This window comes from Papio anubis, chromosome 14, assembly GCF_008728515.1.
Source record: "Papio anubis isolate 15944 chromosome 14, Panubis1.0, whole genome shotgun sequence".
In the NCBI taxonomy this organism is placed as follows: domain Eukaryota; kingdom Metazoa; phylum Chordata; class Mammalia; order Primates; family Cercopithecidae; genus Papio; species Papio anubis.
In genome coordinates, this window is record NC_044989.1 from 641286 (window position 1) to 660735 (window position 19450).

Genomic DNA, 19450 nt, shown 5'->3' on the forward strand with positions numbered 1-19450 from the left:
TGTTTAATTTTGAGGAGATCCAGCTCATCAATTTCTTGTCTTAGGAATCCTGCTTCTGGTGTCAAGTCTAAGGACGCTGCCAGGACCCAAATCCCAGAGATTCTCTCCTGTGTTTTTTTTTAAAGGCTGTATGGCTTTCAGGTTTAAATTTAAGTCTTGACCCATTTAGAGTCGATATATTAGGTGTGGGGTTTAGGTTGGTCTTCTTTCTCTCCTTTTTCTTTTCTTTTCTTTTTTTTTTTTTTTTTTGGCCTATAGATGTCCAATAGGCCTATGTGTCTATCCTGCCACAATACTGCACAATTTTTATTTCTGGAGCAATATAATAAGTTTTGAAATTGGATAGAATGATTCTGGTTTGTTTTATACATTTCCTTTTAGCTTAGTGAATGAGGCCTGACTCTTGCTTTCATTTGATGAATATCTGTTAGCCTGTTCCGGGCCAGGACCTCTGTTTACAAAAGTAAACACTGTATTCTCATTGAGTATGCAGGCTGTCAGAAGAGATAGATCAAAACAGAAACTAACGATGAAGATAAAGTTGTTTAAAATTGGAATAAATCTTATGCAGAAGAAGAGAGCTGGAGTGGGTGAGAACGTGGGTCCTTTTGGATAGGGCAGTCAGGTCTCTGCAAAGCCACATGTTTAACTGAGAAAAGCTGAGAAGCCACAGACACGCCAAAACACAGGTGAAGAATGAGCTGGAAGCATGGACAAGCTCAGAGCATGTGGGTGCTGGAGGAGGCAGTGAGGCCAGGGAGGGGCTGAGATAGGGAAGTGGAGGCAGGAGTCAGGCTTGACCACAAACCAGCCACAGATAACAGGAAAATGGAGCTTTCTCTGGAGATTGCGTGGATGAATCATGAATTGGTCCGTGCTTGAAAATCATTGCTGTTGCTTTGGGTTACAGGGGCTAATTGTGGAAATAGGGAGGACAGAGAGAGAGTGTGGCAGTCCAGGGAGGAGATGGGTCTCCCGAGCTTGGATTGGGGCAGCGGACCAGTAAGGATGTATTTGAGAAGCATCTGGGAAGAAGAGTTGGGAAAGTTTGCTGCTGGAGTGGATGAGAATGCTTTAAAACAAAGTTAAAGGGAGCTATGGAGACTTTTAGATTACAGCCGATGGACATGCTGGTCACTGGTGCTTTAAAACAAAGTTAAAGGGAGCTATGGGCACTTTTAGATTACAGCAGATGGACCAGCGGATCACTGGGATGTGAGCTCTGGCCTGGGGCACAGGCGTGGTGGAGGGTGTGGCTAGGTCTGAATTTATTCAGGTTGAAACGTCTGTGAGCCCTGAAACGCCAGAGGCTCGATTCACAGTCACTTGCGTGATTGGTGTTAAAGTTGTTTCATCCGCACGGGTTCTACTTAAGTCCATGTTTTGCTTTGTTTTTAAATTCTGTAAAATCCCGAAAAAAGTATAATAAACAGCAATGAATGCTTAAATAAGAGGATCCTTTGAGATCTCTCTGCTTGTCTCTTAAAGCCCTTCTTTAGTAGTTTGTGAGCTTTCTTCTATTGCATTTTGCGCAGGGCTCCGCCCATAGGGAGGAGACACGTGGCTCAATCTAGAGTTCAGAACGGTTCACAGAGGAAGGAAGGGCGTTTGCACCTCGGGTGGGATTTTGCTGGCTTGGAAGGTGCAACATATCAGGGGCCGGGTGTTCAGGCCTCACCCGGGTGTGGTTCCGCCTCTGATGAGAACCGGCTTGGGGCGTGGGTGTCAGGGAGGCCCAGGACTTTGAATGGATCCCTCAAGAATAACTATTTCATGCTGACGAACCATTTAGAGGCAGATCTCAGGTCGTGTGAGTTTGTAGGTATGATTGTGGCTGATGCAGGATGGTTGGGAGTTGACGGAGAAGGAGACGCTTCCTTGTGGGTGGCAGCTCCCGGGGTTACTCTCCTGCCTTTCATCATGTTGAGCTGAGGTTTGCAGTATTTTTGTTTGTTTGTTTTACTTATTTATTTGTCCAGTGAGTCTTTTCTGAGGAGCTTTCAGATTTCATGGGTTCAGTTCACCTTCTGTCTGTTCCCTGTTATGTTGACCAAGAGCTGCCCATGATCCTGTAAAGAAATTGTGAATATTGGCTTTTGAGTAAATGAGTAGGAACAGAAAAGTTGTCGTAACCTCCCCGTCCTCACCTCGAGATAGAAATTGTTGAAGGCACTGAGAAGTTTCGGTTACAGTTTCAAATAGCTGGGGAAATTTGTCTCTGTAAATAATGAAGAAACAATTTCCAGATCTAGTTTAGGATGGCATCATAACAGGGATATAATGTTAGAGTAACAAGGCTAATCTCATTGTCTCAAGGAATGAAAACCATTCTTTCGTGTACATCTGTAACCATAAAGTGAAAGTCGTAACAAAAATATAACCATTGACGTGCTCCAAGAGCCTCAACAGGACAGGTGCCAGCCTTGGTGTCAACAGGATTCTCTGGAGAATTTTAACACCATAATTTCTATGTTTATATGATCGCTTCCAGTAATTACTTGTATGTTTTCCAAAGACGCTCAGCTGCCATCTAAGTTTAAAATTGTATGTGCTTTATTATAAGCTCTGATTTTTTAGGTTATGCTAAGAATAAGAACATGGGCATTGGGACGGCACATCCACATGGATTTAAGGATTGATTTGCCGCTTTATTAATCATAGACCTTTGAGCAGTGATGTTTCTTCCGCATGCCTCAGTTTTCTGTCCAGTAAGTGGGGAGACACCGTGCCCATCTCCTGAGGGTGCTGGGGTGAAAAGCGAGACCCCACAAGCAGCACAGTGATCGCCGGCGATGGCTAGCTCTTGTTCTTAGGAACAAAATGCTCTATGCGAGTTAAGGAACACTCACCGTTTTATTTGTATCTCACAATGATCTCATGGTAGAAACACTTTTGTCTTTAGGGCCAGAGAAGGCAGGGTCCAGCTGCTCTCAGTCCTGCGGGGTCAACTCAAAGTGTGAGCTCAGACCACCTGGGTCCAATTCCAGGGCTCACTCCGGGAGCCCACACACCCCTGCTGGACAGTCTGGCCCCCAGCCCCTCCCCAGGTGTATATATCTATGTGTGCAGGGGTGTAGTGTGTGTATGTGTGTGCACGTGCGTACAGGTGTGTGGGAGTGCTTGTTATATACCTGTGTGTACTGTGTGCATGTCTGCACATGTGTGTGCATGTGTGCAGGGGTGTAGTGTACATGTTTATGTATATGCATGTGTGTACATGTGTGTGCATTGTGTATATGCCCGTGTGTGCATGTGTGCAGGGGTGTAGTGCATATGTGTATATGTGTACCTGTGTGGGGGAATGCTTGTGCATGTCTGTACCTGTGTGTGCATGTGTGTATATACCTGTGTGTACATGTGTATATACCTATGTGTGCCTGTGTGTATATACATGTCTGTGCAGGGGTATAGTGCATGTGTGTATCTGTGTACATGTGTGCGGGAGTGCTTGTGTAAGTCTATACGTGTGTGCATGTGTGTATATACCTACCTGTGTGTGTGTGTATATACCTGTGTGTGCATGTGCGTATATACCTGTGTGTGTGTGTATATACCTCTGTGTGTGTGTATATACCTGTGTGGGTGTGTTTGTACATACCTGTGTGTGCGTATATATACTTGTGTGTGCATGTGTGTATATACCTGTGTGTACATGTGTGTATATACCTGTGTGTGTGTGTGCAAGGGAGTTGTACATGTGTGTATGTCTGTATATGTGTGTGCATGTGTGTGTTTTTTACGACCATCTGTAAGGCTTGTGGGCCAAGCCTGGGTGAAAGCCTGAGAGGGAATGGGGTTTCCTCTCTTTGGGAATACGTATTCAGGATGGGAGAGTCTGGCAAAGTTTCCTGAGGGTTCGTGTATATTTATTGCACATAGGAATGTACTCAGGCAGAGTGTCAAAGGGAGATGTCAGATAACTCAGAACCTTCATTCCTCATAAAGAACCCAAACCCTCCTTCAACTATATCCATTGCCTTTTTATTTTACATTTGTAGGGATTCATGAACTTAACAACAAAAAAAAGACAATAAAAGATGATTAAACATTTGAGGGCATTTTGAATTTGTGTGCTACGGCATAGCTAAAAGGTAGTTTTAAGAGCATCCAGAGAAAGAGAAAATGCTCCAGATTTATTTGGATGGAAAATAGAACACACTTTATTTGATTTGTAAATGTAGTTTTCTGTCCGTAAAGATAGCTGGCACCAGAATGAGTTCTAGAAAGTGACTGTGAGGGGATCTGGTCAGAGGGTGAAGTGATCCCTAAAGGAGAGGGAAACAGCAATGGCAAATGTGAGCTTTCTTTCTCTGTAAGAAAAGGATGTGATTGGATTGTTACATTTGCATGTGAATATGCCGGGACGTAAATACCTTCTTATAATGACAATAGAAGGGTCCGAGGCTTGTTAAATTGAAGTTCGTTTCTGTGGACAGTCAGGGACCTTCTGAGGAGACATCTTCAGATCCCTTCCAAGCCTATGATTCCATAATGTGAAAATAATGGCTGTCCACGGGAAAACCATGGATTTAGTGACAGGTAATTGACTGTCTCTGTTGTCTCGCGAAGGGGTGGTTTTCTCTTTCCTGGAGAAAGGAAGCGAGGGCGGGCCTTTGCATTGACTCAGGTCCACTGAGGTGTGCAGGGGGCTCTTCACCGTCCACAGCGGGAGAACCACTGAGGATGTAAAAGCCTGCTCCTCACAAACATCACGCCCCACTTCACAAGTTTATACTTAAAATATCCGTTAACTGAACTCTGTGGGGCGCTTGGACAGATAAACAGAAGAATTTGACCCACATTTTCAGGCAGGAAAACAAGAGGCTTAATTTTCTTTTTTCTATGTCTGTTCAGTTTTAAAGAGAAATTATTTTTTCCTCAATCTGCTATAAAACCTAACTTGAAGGCATTAAAAAAATTTTATCTGTTATTGGATTTGGTATGCAATTCTGCTTACTCTGTAAGAACATAAAGAAATCTAAAGAACCTAAAGAGAAAAGGACCACCTTCGCAAAAGGCAGCACAGACATAAAATTGCCTGTCATTAAAGGCTCGGATTTTCCATCAACAGCCATTATTTTCACATTATAGAATCATAGGCTTGGAGGGTGTTTAAAAGCAGTTTCCTCAGAAAGTTCCTGACTTTCCCTAGAAATGAACTTCTTCAACTTTGCCATTTATATTTGCCTAAAAATTTCTACAGCCATTCAATTTGCAAAATATATGGATCTATCAACTGTAAAATAGTTCTTAAGTGTATTCTGTTTGGGTACTTGAATCTGTTGGTTTTATGTCTCAGTACAAATCCATCATTCCAATATTAGTCTTCAGCTTTAATTGTTCAACTGTAGAATTCTGATCGTTGATTTCTCTGAGGAAGCTTTAAATGTGAATAGTCCATCTTTATAAAATATTTCTTCCAAATAATAGAATTTATGCAACTAGCATCTCCCCATCAAGTTTTAGACACGTACGAATGACGCACACTTACAAGTTAATAGCACGGCCATTGGCAGGAAATATGGAGCCACCGTCAGGCCTTGGCATAACTGGATGGTGGCGCCCGGAGAAGTTGCAGGGATGTGGCTGAGCCCAGCTCCCGGCCACAGAGGTGGGCGTTCCTGAGCCCAGGGAGCCCCCAGACAGTGCAAGATGTTAGGGTGGTCGAGGGGCTGAAGCCACTCCTGTTGCCAGCTGTAGCTCCAGGTCAGGCCCCACCCCCCACCGAGATGGGATAGGCTGGGGCCCTTCCTGACGGATGGAACATACATTTCAGGACCCCAAAATCACTCAGCAAAGGTAAGTCAAGCTGGAAAATGCGTCAGGCCAACCTGCCTCCCATTTTATTTCTAAATACAATAGCTACAAAGATCTTAAAAAACCCTACATACCTCTCACAGTTGGCCCACTAGGAAAAATCCCTTGTGGAATCTCCCCCTCCCCGCGTGGAGTTGTCCGGACCGAATCAATGTTCCTCTTACACGTATGTTTTGATGTCTCACGTCTCCCTAACATGTGTGAAACCGTGCTGTGCCCAGCCACCCTGGGCACACGTCCTCAGGACCTTAGGGGGCTGTGTCACAGGCCTGTCCTTGACCTTGGCAAAGTAATCTTTCTAAATTCGTTGACACCTGTCTTCGATATTTTGGGTTCACAATAGGAATTTGGGGAACGGCTCCCTGGTCCTTGAGAAAAGCAGTCCTGGGCCCAGTGCGGAGGCCGGGAGGATTCACTTCCCAAAGAGGCAGAAAGTGTTTATAGCCCGGGGTGCTCTGGGGTTGATGTCCTGAGAATAGGAGGTCTGGGGGGCCCAGGTCTGGTGACCCTGTTGGGGTTCAGTGGAGTTCGGGAGCCCTGGCCACCCCGGCCTGGGCCCAGGGAGCTTGTCCTGCGATGTTGAGAGTATGTCGGCTATGGTGTCTTTCACACAGGCTGTGGTCAGGGGATTTCTGAGCACTCTGGGGTTTGGCTGTGGACTGGAATCATGGCACAGGAGGAATCACGGCACAGGAGGAATCACGGCACGGGAGGGATCATGGCACGGGAGGAATCACGGCACGGGAGGAATCACGGCACAGGAGGCACAGGAGCTGCTCTCCAGGGACTCTCTCTCTGCTGCCCTTGGTCAGGGAGGGGCTCGCGGGGGCATGGAGGGAGGGCGCCAGGTGGGGCCGCAGCCAGCTGGGCATCCAGGACCTTCTGGTCCGCCTCATGCCCTGAGGCCGGTGGCAGGTTCCTCAGAGGCTCCCAGAGCTCCCACGTGAGTGAACCTTGGGAGCAAAGCTCAGAGGCTCAGCCACACCCTCACCCACTTCTTGTACGCCCTCAGAACCCACATTCCTCTACGAAAACCCCGTGACTGTTGTGATGCTGGCAGTGGCTTTGTTTACCCAGAAAACCCAGAGTGATGCAGACAGTAGACAGAGATAGTGAAATCAGTACTTAGATTTATATTATTTATGATTTATTGCTCCAATCCCTAAAATAACCCTCAAAGACAGTGGGGCAGGCAGATCATTGTCACCTACCGAGCAGAAAGATGATAGATTTGTGTGGCTGCAAATCACAGTTTGTGGTAGTTTCTCTCAGCAGCCATAGAAAACAAATGCAGATGGATTGTCTGCTGGTTTTAAATTTTCACTGTAGTGTGGCCAAGCTTTGAATGTCTGTCCACGACAAAGCTCTCATGGAAACTTAATCCCCAGCAAGGCAGCATTGAGGGAAGACTTTAAGAAGTGATTCCATCCTGGGGGCTCATGAACAGATTTCTCCATCCATGTAAGGGAGGAGACCACCCCTCATACTGTCTTATGCCCAATGTCTGCCTCCAAAGAAAGAAGCAGCAAAAACTAAAAGGCAGAAATGAAATCCATAGGCAGACAGCCCGGCTCCGCACCCTGGGCCTGGTTAAAGATTGACCCCTGACCTAACCGGTTATGTTAGCTATAGATTCCAGACGTTGTATGGAAAAGCACTGTGACAATCTCCGTCCTGTCCTGTTCCGTTCTAGTTACTGGTGCATGCAGCCCCCAGTCCCGTACCCTCTGCCTGCTCAATCGATCACAACCCTCTCACGCAGACCCCCTTAGTGTTGTGAGCCCTTCAAAAGGACACGAACTGCTCACTCTGGGAGTGACCGCCACATGCTGGGCAGCTTAATCAACAGAAATTCCTTCTGTCACAGTTCTGGAGCCTAAACACCCAATATCAAGGTATCTACATGTTTGGCTTCTCCTGACATCTTTCTCCTTGGCTTGTAGATGGCCACATTCTCACTGTGCCCTCACACGGTCTTTCCTCTGTTGATGGGGACTGCTTCTTCTTACAAGGACACCAGTCTACAAGGACACCAGTCCTGTTGGATTAGGGCCTCACACTTCTGACCTCATTGAACTTTAGTAACCTCTTTAAAGGGCCTGTCTCCAAATACAGTCACCATAGGGGTTGGGGCGTCGATCTATGAATTTTGGAGGACACATGTCATCCCATAACACTAAGAAAAACAGACAGAAGTTTCCAATTATGAAAATGAAGGGTTAAAGAAGAGATATCACTCTCAACCTTATAGAAATAGAAGGGAAATAAGTGAATACTAAAAATGATCAAATGCCAAGCTGGGTAATTTAGATTAAATAGACACATTTCTAGAAAAGCAAAAAAGTACTGAAACAAACTCACAAATAAATAGAAATCTGAATAGACTTACTGAAACCGATGAGATTGAATCAAAACTTTAAAAACTCCTTACAAAGAAAAACAAAGTGCCACATGACCTCACTGATAAATTCTAGCAAACATTTAAGGAGTTATTACCAATAGTTTATAAAATTTTCCAAAAAAGAAAATGAAAAACCACTTCCCAGTTCACTGTATGAGGGCAGTATTATTCTTTTCTTTTTTTTTTTTTTTTGAGACGGAGTCTCGCTCTGTTGCCCAGGCTGGAGTGCAGTGGTGTGATCTCAGCTCACTGGAAGCTCCACCTCCCAGGTTCATGCCATTCTCCTGCCTCAGCCTCCCGAGTAGCTGGGACTACGGGTGCCAACCACCACACCAGGCTAATTTTTTGTATTTTTAGTAGAGATGGGGTTTCACCGTGTTAGCCAGGATGGTCTCGATCTCCTGACCTCGTGATCCACCCACCTCGGCCTCCCAAAGTGCTGGGATTACAGGCATGAGCCACTGCACCCGGCCGAGGGCAGTATTATTCTAATATTAAAACTGGATAATGTTATCAGAAGCAAACAAAGCTACAGACAAACATCTCTAAGAAATATAGGTGTATAAATCTTCAAAAATATACTATCAAACAAAATATAGAAACATGTAAAAAGGATTAAGCACCATGACCAGGTGGTATTTATGTCAAGTATGTGAGTTGATTGAATATCAGAAAGTCAATCATGTCATTGATACAGTCTGGCTCCGTGTCTCCACACAAATCTCATCTTGAATTGCAATCCCCACGTGTTGGGGGAGGGATCTTGTGGGAGGTGATTAGATTATGGGAATGGTTCCCCCATGCTGTTCTCATGATAGTGAGTGAGTTCTCATGAGATCTGATGGTTTTATAAAGGGCTTTTCCCCACTTTAAACTGCACTTCTCTCTCCTGCCGCCATGTGAAGAAGGTCATGTTTGCTTCCCCTTCAGCCATGACTGTAAGTCTCCTGAGGCCTCCCAAGCCTGCAGAACTGTGAGTCAATTAAACCTCTTTCCTTTATAAATTACCCAGTTTGGGGTATTTATTCGTTGCATCATGGGAACAGACTAATATAGTGATGTACCATATTAACAGCATAAAAGACAAAACCCATATGATTGCTGCAATAAATGCAGAGAAATAATTAGACACCATTCAAGACCCTTTCACGATTAGAAAGAAAACTCAGCAAACAAGAACTTCAGTAAACTAGGACTAGTTAGATGATTCTGTATTCAGTTATTTGCATTGAAAATTTTATATATGCATAAGAGAGAGTGAGAGAGCATGGTGGGAAAGGATCACTCTACTCTTTTGGACCCCCATTATGCTAATGAGAACTGTTTTCCACAGAGCAATCTAACGTGGACATCGCTGGCCAGCAGAGCAATTACTGATCATATCAATTTTCTTCTTATTGCTTCCTTTCATTAGTTTCCTTGTTAATCAGAAAGAATGTGGGCAAAAAGGGCTTATTTAAAATGACTGGAAGGAGAATGAGAATCAGCAGTGGGGATACTTGGTATTCCATTACCATTACAACCATCAGCTTTCTGAAGCAAGATAATTAAGAGGTAGAAGAAATTTCAACACTGAACACAGATATCACATAAAAAGTTAATAACTTTTCTACACACACATTGTTTGCAGGGGAAAGTGCCTAATCATGGGCAAATTAAATGCAGATTAAATTACTAAGAGTGTCTGACACATTGTGTAGATAGTGATTATGCAAGGGACTCTAGGGAGATACATATTCTTGGAAGGAAACTCAGTAACATCACGGACTAATTTATATTCTGAGCTATTAACTAATACCATGCCCAGTAAAATACTTCTATTAGTCTTAAAGTGAACATAGTTGGCACCAGGGCACATCAGAGTTTCTCCAGAATTAAGGATGGTTAAACAAAAGTGACACAAAGAAATGTGATAATGCATCAGTAGAGATGTGAGCAGGCACCTTGGGTAAGTATCTCCTTCATGACCATTTCCATACCTTCACCCCTCCTCTGAATCCAGGGCCTGCACAATTCAACATCGGGATGTCAACAAATGGTGCTTGGTTCTCTGCATCTCTGAATTCAGTCATCCCTCCTTCCTTTCTGCAATTCAGCTAATAATTCCTGAGCACAAGCCCTGGAAAAGGCATTTGCATGAGAAATGGGAGCACTGTGTCCAGTGAAAACTGCCAGTGTCAGAGCCTGAGTCCCCAGATCATTCTGCCAATGGTTTTATTTTTTCTCTTTTATAAACGACAGTCTCACTGCATCGCCCAGGCTGGAGTGCAGTGGTGCGATGATGGCTTACTGCAGCCTTGACCTCCCCAGGCTCAAACAATCTTCCCGCCTCAGCTTCCCAAATAGCTGGGACCACAGGTTCATTCCACCATGTCTGGCTTGAATTTTGTAATAATAATATATTAAATACATAAAAAAACTTTAATATGTATGAGCCAGGGTCTTAGAGAAAATACTTGGTGACCATGTTGATGTGAACTGATGTAAAATGCTGGGTTGTGCATTAGCTACCAAACAAACAAAACACGCAAACAAAACAGAAACAAAACTCTTCAACATCTTCTCTCAGGGAATTTTTATCCCATTGAAGCTGTGACTCAGGGCCTCAGCTTCAAAGGTTTCAGAGCCTGGGTTTCTTTTTTTTAACTGGAGTAAAGAAATTAGGTGCAAATAAGATGCATTTTCCATCTCAGTCAATGCAACATCACCCTTCTGGTAGCTCAGGTATAAAACCTTCCAGTCTTTCTCTTACCTTGCTTTTCTCTTTACATCCAGTTCATCACTATGTGCTCTTGGCTTGACTTTGACTTTGAATCCTTTTTTTTTTTTTTTTTTGAGATTTGTGCCCTCGTTTGTTGCCTTAGGCTATGCAGTGGCATGATCTCTCTCGGCTCACTGCAACCTCCACCTTCCAGGTTCAAGCGAGTCTCCTGCCTCAGCCCCCCGCGTAGCTGGGACTACAGGTGTGTGACACCATGCCTGGCTAATTTTTGTATTTATGGTAGAGACATACGGTTTCACCATATTGGCCAGGCTGGTCTCAAACTCTTGACCTTGTGATCTGCCAGCCTCGGCCTCCCAATATGTTGGGATTGCAGGCATGAGGCACGGTGCCTGGCCAACTTCAAATATTTTAAAAATAGGATTGGTAAACTTTTTCTAGAAAGGACCAGATATTAAATATTTTCAGTTTTGCTGGCCGTATAATCTCTGTCAAGACTACTGAACTCTGACACTGTAGTGGCAATGCAGAAGAAATAAATAAAAGTCATCCAAATTGGAAAAGAGAAACGCAAATCCTCTCTTGTTTGCTGGCAACATGATCATATACCTAGAAAACCCTGAAGACTTCTCTACAAGACTCACAGACCTCATTAGTGACCTCAGTAAAGCTCAGTATACAAAATCAACATACAAAGCATCAGTCACTTTTCTATACACCAATAACATTCAAGCTGAGAACCAAGTCAATAACCCAATCCTATTTACAATAACCACAAAAAGATAAAATACCTAGGAATACATCTAACCAAGAAGGTTAAAGATTTCTACAAGGAGAACTACAAAACACTGATGACAGAAATTATAGACAATACAATAAATGGAAAAACATTCCATGCTCATGAATTGGAAGAATCAATATTGTCAAAATGACTGTATTCCCAAATCAATCCACAGATTCAATACAATTCCCATCAAATAACCAGTGTCATTTTCACAGAATTAGAAAAGCACATCCTAAAGTTCCTATAAAACCAATTAAAAACCCAGTTAACTGAGTAATTCTAAGCAAAAATAACAAATCCAGAGGCATCAAATCAGCCAACTTCAAATTATACTACAAGGCTATAGTAACTAAAATAGCACCGTACTGGAATAAAAATAGACCTGTAGATGAATGGAACAGAACAGACAACCAAGAAATAAAGCCATATATCAACAATTAACTGCTCTTTAATAAAGCCGACAAAAATAGACAATGGGGAAACACACCATATTGAATAAGTAGTGTTGGGAAAATTGGCTAACTATATGTAGAATAATGAAACTGAACCCTTAACTCTCAGCATTTACAAAAACTAACCCAAGATGCATTAAAGACTTAAATGTAGGTCTTTAAAATTCCAGAAGAAAACCTAGTAAAAACTCTTCTGGACATTGGCCTTGGTAAAGAATTTATGACAAAGATTCCAAAAGTAAGTGGAATAAAATAACAAATAGACAAATGGGACTTAATTAAATTAAAAAGCTCCTGCACAGCAAAAGAGATCACCAACATAATAAATACACAATCTGCAAAATGTGAGAGAATATTTACAAATTATGCCTCTGATAAAGGACTAATATCCAGAGTCTATAAGGAATTCAAACAACTGAACAACAAGAAAACAAACAATGTATTAATAACTGAGCAAAAAACATGAACAGACATTTCTCAAAAGAAGAAATATAAGAAGCCAACAAACACATGAACAAATTTTCAACATCACTAATCATCAAAGAAATGCAAATCAAAATTACAATGAGATATAATCTTAAACCAGTCAGAATGGTTTTTACTAAAAAGTCAAAAACATCAACAACAGATGTTGGCATGGGTGCAGAGAAAATGGAATACTCATACACTGTTGATAAGAATGCAAATTAGTTCATCCTCTATGGAAAACAGTATGGAGATATCTCAAAGAACTAAAAATGGAACTACCATTCAACCCAGCAATCCCACTACTGGGCATCTAGCCAAAGAAAAAGAAATCATTTTGTAAAAAAGACACTTGCCCTTGTATGCTTATTGTAACACTATTTACAAAAGCAAAGTCAGGAAACCAACCCAACTATCTACGAGTGGTTTATTGGATACAGAAAATGTGGAACATACACATCATGGAATATTACACGGGCATAAAAAGAGTGAAATAATGTCCTTTGTAGTAACATGGATGGAACTGGAGGCGATTATCCTAAGTGAACTAAATAGAAACAGAAAATCAAATAATCCCTGTTCTCACATATAAGTGGGAGTTAAACGAAGGGTACACATGGGCATAAAGATGGAGAGACTAGACTCTGGGGACTCCAAAAGGTGAGAAGGAAGGAAGGGGAATAAGGGTTGAAAAATTACCCACTGGATGCAGTGTCCAATATTTGAGTGATGGTTCTACTAGAAGCTTAACCCCATCCATTATGCATGTAATAATACCCATGTCACCCCACGTAACATGTAAGCACATGTACCCCTTGAATGTAAAAAGAAAAAATAAAATATTACTTAAAATTTTAAAAATGAAATAAAGTAAACCCTTTACCCCAACTTTCAAATTCCTGGTGTCTGACCAGCTAACACTCTAGAGATTCTATTGCTAAACTTTAAAGGGAGAATGGATCCTGTGTGTCAATTAGCTCAGCAAAGGCTCTCTTTGCAACTTTCTAAGATTTAAGTTTGGTTAGCTGTGTTATATTCTTTGCTTTATTGGCAATTAGTTGAGATTTCTTTGACACATTAAGACTTAGGAGATTGAAATCATTGATCCTTACTCTTTGTCTTTTTATTTCACTTTATTCTAATGTGCTTTATTTAAACTCTAAAAGTATCTGCAGTATCTCTATGTTCTATATGAATGTGCACTGACTCCAGCCTCAGTATTTTGCTTCCTCATCCTTTAGAATTCAAAATTAACCATATAGCATAGTATAATTACATTTTTATAATTTAAACACTGGTTATTATTTCTGGAATAATTTCTCATGGTTTTTAATAAATGCCATGAACATAATATGACATATTTTACACATAGCCCAATGCACTTGAGTTCCTTCCCTATGTTTATGCTGATTATTAATTTTTCTTATATTTTTTTCCTTCACAGATTTGGCTGAATCTTCAAGAAGATGTAAATGATGATGGAAGTAGCAGTGTTCTTGTGTGTATCCATATTTAACTGGAAATAGTCTTAACGGTATTGTTGAAGTATTATTTACTGTGGCTTCTCTATACATGGTCGTCTTGCAGAGGGTTACAGGCACAGGTGACAGGACCCTGTGGTGTAGATGTGGAACTGGCTTGCTGGACATGCCCAGGTTTACAGACACACAAACACTTTAGAGCACAAGCCAAGGTGTTCTCATGATCCCGTATTGCAGGGAGGCAGAGAAACTGTGCCAAGCTCCTACTTGAGAGGACCATGTCCCATGGTGCTTCCATGTCTTCGAGGGTGGGAGGAGCTTACCCTGGAATGGTGGACACTTGCAGCTGGGAAGTGGCTTTGGGAGAAAGGGGGACCTGCAGCTGTGACCCTACGGGAGTGAAGTTATCTTTGCTCATACACCGCGGGGCCAGTGCTCTCTGCTGCCAAAAAATAATGGAAATGGACCTCTGGGGCCTTCCAGATTTCTCTCTCCTCCGCAGTCTTTTTATATTTCTATTAATAATTTACTCTGAGTTTATTTTATGAATAGCTACTTAATTTTTAAAAATGTCTTTCTAACATCTATCAATACTGACATATAATTTTTCTATTAAGTATATTGAGGTGATTTAGTAAAAGAATGTTTTTTTTAAATTGAATTGTCCTTCCATTTCTAAAATAAACCCTCTTGGTAATGCATCATTTTACATAGTGCTGGATTCTAATTGCTAATGATTTATTAGAAATGTATATTCATATTCCTGTATATGCTCCTTACAGTTTGTGGGTTTAAATTATGATGATTCAATAAAATGAGATGTGGACATATTTTATATATCCTATAAGAGTTTAAATAACACTGGAATTATTTGTTCTTTAAATTGAGTTAAAATTTAGCTGTGAGCCCCAAAAAGTTCAACTGCTTTATCAAACCCATATTATCAAGTTTTCCATTTTTCTTGGTCAATTTTAGTAATATGCATTTTGATAAAAATCTATGAAAATTTAAACATGCTACAATATGGTTGCATGTAATATTCTGTTTTCATTATTTTAATGTTAACTCTGTATCCACACTAATCCATTATTAGTTTTTGTCTTTTTTAAAATGTAGACACTTGTAATATACTTTTATCTTTGGAGATTAAATACTTAATAACATTTATTAGTATTGGTCCTTTTTAACATTAAATTCTGCTGTTGATTTATAAACTTTTATTTTGAAAATTGGAGTATTTCTTTGGATTAGAGGACTTTTCTTTGCTGCTTATTTGGTTATTAGTTATTCTCTGTCTGCTTCAGTCTTTACTTCGGAAACTGTATTTTGAGTATTTGGACTCTTCTTCCCTTTATCAACTCTAACAGTGCCTCTGCCTAATTTACCCCTTTGGCCATTCCGTGAGTTGATCTCTTGTATCTTAATATGGTTTTTTCAGGACCAAAGCCCCTGCAATCATAGGACATTCAATTGTACTGTAATGCTTTTCAAATCTAAGAATTATGTCCTCACATTACTGCCTTTTCCTAAAACCTGATTTATTTTCATTTCCCCAAGAGTACAACAAACATTTTAAATAATGTCTTTAATATCATAGAATAAAGATTTTTACAGAGATAAATGTGTAAACCAAATATAAATTTCTAAGGTTCCTCAGTCATCTGAATGGACCCCTTCTCTCAGCCAAAGGCATTCCAAAGTTAACATAAAAGACTAGTTCTGGCTGTGATGGGAAAGGGGGTCACACATGACTCATTACACCCTCTGGCATTAACATCAGAACAGATCTTAAGTCTGATAAGAAACATTTACAACCTATTCTCCCTGAAACCTGCTACCTGAAGTCTCCATCTGCATGAAAAAATTGTGATTTCCATAACCCTTATAATTGCAACCCAGATGTTCCTTTCTATTGATGCCAGGTCTTTAGATAATAACTCTTTGAACCAATTACTAATCAGGAAATTTTAAAATCTACCTATAACCGGAAGCTCCCACTTTGCGTAGTCCTGCCTTTGCAGATCAAACTAATGTATGTCTTACAGGTATTGTTTAATGTCTTCAATCTCCCTAAAATGCGTAAAACCAAGCTGCACCCCAACCACCCGGGGCACATGTCGTTAGGACCTCCTGAGGCTGTGTCGCGGCATAGCCTTAAACTCGGTATATACTTTCTAAATTGATCGAGACCTTTTGGCTTTACAGATGCTAATCTTTGGAGTCATTAAATTATTTTATATCCCGTCATCTATTGATGTCAATTCAGAGGCAGGTGTACTTCACCTAGTGCTAGAAATTGAGAAATATTCTATTAGATTATGTAAGCCAATACTCACAGTCTGTAGTGAGCTTAGCCAGTATGTTAGCAGATACACTTACCCTGTAGTCCCGACACCACGGGTGGGATAACAGCTCAACAGGCCAGTCTTTTTTTATTTTTTCATTTATGATTGACACATATGTTATCCTAAATAGCAGACAGAGAGGGAGGTTCTCTAAAAGAAAATGAAGTATTTTGGGAATGGGCATTACAATGGTAACGCAGGTGCCGTAGCAAACTCTGCATGTTTGGAGGGTAAAGGAAGACAATGACTTTTAAAGGAAAACTGAGGAGAACTATATAATTGTTTTGAGATAATGATCCTTGGCTACAAAGATCAGTAACAATGACATTGCCAGCCACATTGGACAGAAGTTGCTCTGCCAACATCTTTGTCCTTGCAGAAGTATTTTTCATGTAAGGTTTTTATGGGCTTTGTGTGAGGCTGTAGTTTCTGCAGAGTCTTTTGTGATAGTTCTTGTTATCAGGCATTCATGCATGAGAACCCTTTCTCCATGGCCTTCCTAGACTTTTTTTTTTTTTTTTTTTTTTAACTCAAGTGATGCCATTTTAATTCTGACAACTTTTGCATGGAACGATTGTACATATCTTTGGAGTGCTACCTGATATTTCCATATATGCAAACATTGTGTAGTGATCAGATAAGAGTAATTAAATAGTATATCCATCATCTTAAATATTCATTATTTCCTTTTGATAGGAATATTCAGAAACCTCTCTTCTAGCTATTTTGAAATACAATATTCATTATTGTTAACTCTAGCTACCCTACCCTGCAACAGAACAGCAGAATGCATTCCTCTTGTCTCACGGCAGCTCTGCACCTGTGGCTCAGTCTCTCCCCAACCCCCTACTTGCCCTCAGTCTCTGGTAACCACTGTTCTAATGTCTACCTCTATAAAAGCAAACTGTTAGATACCAAGTCTGAGCAAGATCACGTGGTGTTTGTCTTTCTGTGCCTGATTTATTTCACTTAACACAATGTCCTGCAGGTTCATCTATGTTGTTGCACATAACAGGATCTCTTTCTCTTTTAGGGCTGAATAATATTCCTCTGTGTGTGTGTGTGTGTGTGTGTGTGTGTGTGTGTGTATACACCACATTTTCTGTATCTGTTCATCTGTTGATAGACGCTGAGGTTGATTTTGTATGTTGGCTATTGGGAACTGTGCTGCAGTAAACAGAAGTGTAGCTCTCTCTTTGACATACTGATTTTATTTCCTTTGGATAAATATCCAGCAGTAGGACTGGTGGATCATATGGTAGTTCTCTTTTTCCCCATTTTCACTCAGCATAGTACTGGAAGTCCTAGACAAGGCAATCAGGCAAGACAAAGAAATAAAAGGCATCCAAATTGGAAAGGAGGAAGTCAAATTGTCCCCGTTTGCAGACAACATGATCTTACTTATAGAAAGCCCTAAGGACTCCACCAAAAGTCTGTTTAAACTAATAAACAAATGTAGTAAAGTTGGGGGATACAAAGTTAACACACAGAAACTAGTAGCATGCCTATATGCCACTAGAAAACTATCTGAATAAATAAGTAAACAAAGCAATTCCATTTACAATAGCTACAAAAATAAAATATCTAGGAATAAATTTAACCAACAAATATCTTTGAAATAAAAACTATAAAACACTAATGAAAGGTATTGAAGAAGACACAAGAAAATATAGCCCATGTTCACAGACTGGAAGAATTAATATTGTTAAATGTCCATACTACTCAAAGAGATCTACAGATTCAATAAAATCTATATTAAAGTCTCATGACATTCTTGACTGAAATAGAGAAATAATCATGAAATTCACATGGAACCACAAAAAATCCTAAATGTCAAAAGCAATCTTGAGCAAAAAGAACACAGTGCAGGCCTCATACTACCTGACTTCAAAACATACTACCAAGCTGTAATGAGCAAAACAGCATGGTGCTGGCATAAACACAGATACATAGATCAATGAAACAGAATAGAAATCCCAGAAATTAATTCACACAATCACAGACAAAGTAGTTTGACAAAGGTCCCAAGACCACTCAATGGGGAAAGGCAGCCTCTTTGTGCCATTCTCTGTGGAGCTCCACCTTCACACCTGACTCTTACTTTCCATGCCATTTTTCACTAAATGTTTCCAATGATTAGATAAGGGGGTACAGGGCTTTTATCCGTGATGTGGAATTTTTCCCTATTATAGTTGTTGTTCTTGTTGTTGCTGTTTTCATTTCACTGGAAAATTGGGCAAATAGCCACTGTCCTGGCTCTGGATGCCTGGTAATGCCAAGGGCCTCCTGTGTAACCATTGCAGTCATTCCCCACAGGGAGCAGAACCCTACAACACAGGCCACACAGTTTCAGATCTTTCAAAGACCTTTTGAAATGATGCAAGCAGTCATTATATGTCATTATATGTCTTTTGAAATGGGGCAATCAGCCATTCTATGTCTGTTTTACTGAAAATAAAACTGAGGTCACAATCTGAATTTACAGATTCTTTCTCATTCGAAATCATTTTGTCACTAAATTTATTTTCAAAATTTTGGGTGAGAATGGCCTGACTCGTGGTTCTCTGGCCTCATGACTGTGGACATTTTACAACACTCCTCCTATCTCCCCAGGGCCTCAGTGAGAGCCGGGGAAGGTGGGCCCAGCCCCCACCATCTTCCTCCAGGCACATCTGCGGGCACCAGTCTGGAAGTCGGGAGGGACTTGAAGTGCTAAGTCTAAAAAGGGGAGTTTTTAACTATCTTGCTGTCTATTTTGAAATTAAAGTATAAAATGCAAAGAAAAGAACAACTGTTAATCTTTTACGCGTCCGAGTCAATGATGAAATAGATTGAAAGTGAGTGAGGTTACCGTCACCATGGTGAGACTTCGACTTTAATGGAAGAGCCGAGTTGCCGGAAGGCACGGGCCATCTTTAAGAGGAGTCACAATCTGACGAATCTTTTTCTGTGTGAATTTCAGCGTTTCCTAGACAGGAACTTA

At 40.9% G+C, this 19450-nt stretch overlaps 1 long non-coding RNA gene across 1 annotated transcript; it reads right to left on the bottom strand.

Annotated features, from left to right (window-relative positions):
* Window positions 1-215: 215 nt before the first annotated feature.
* On the bottom strand, window positions 216-19438 carry LOC110741002. The gene is made up of 2 exons (XR_002516472.2): window positions 19319-19438; window positions 216-2069 (listed from the first exon to the last, which is right to left on the bottom strand). It is a non-coding gene; the product is annotated as an uncharacterized LOC110741002 (long non-coding RNA).
* Between the last annotated feature and the right edge of the window lie 12 nt (window positions 19439-19450).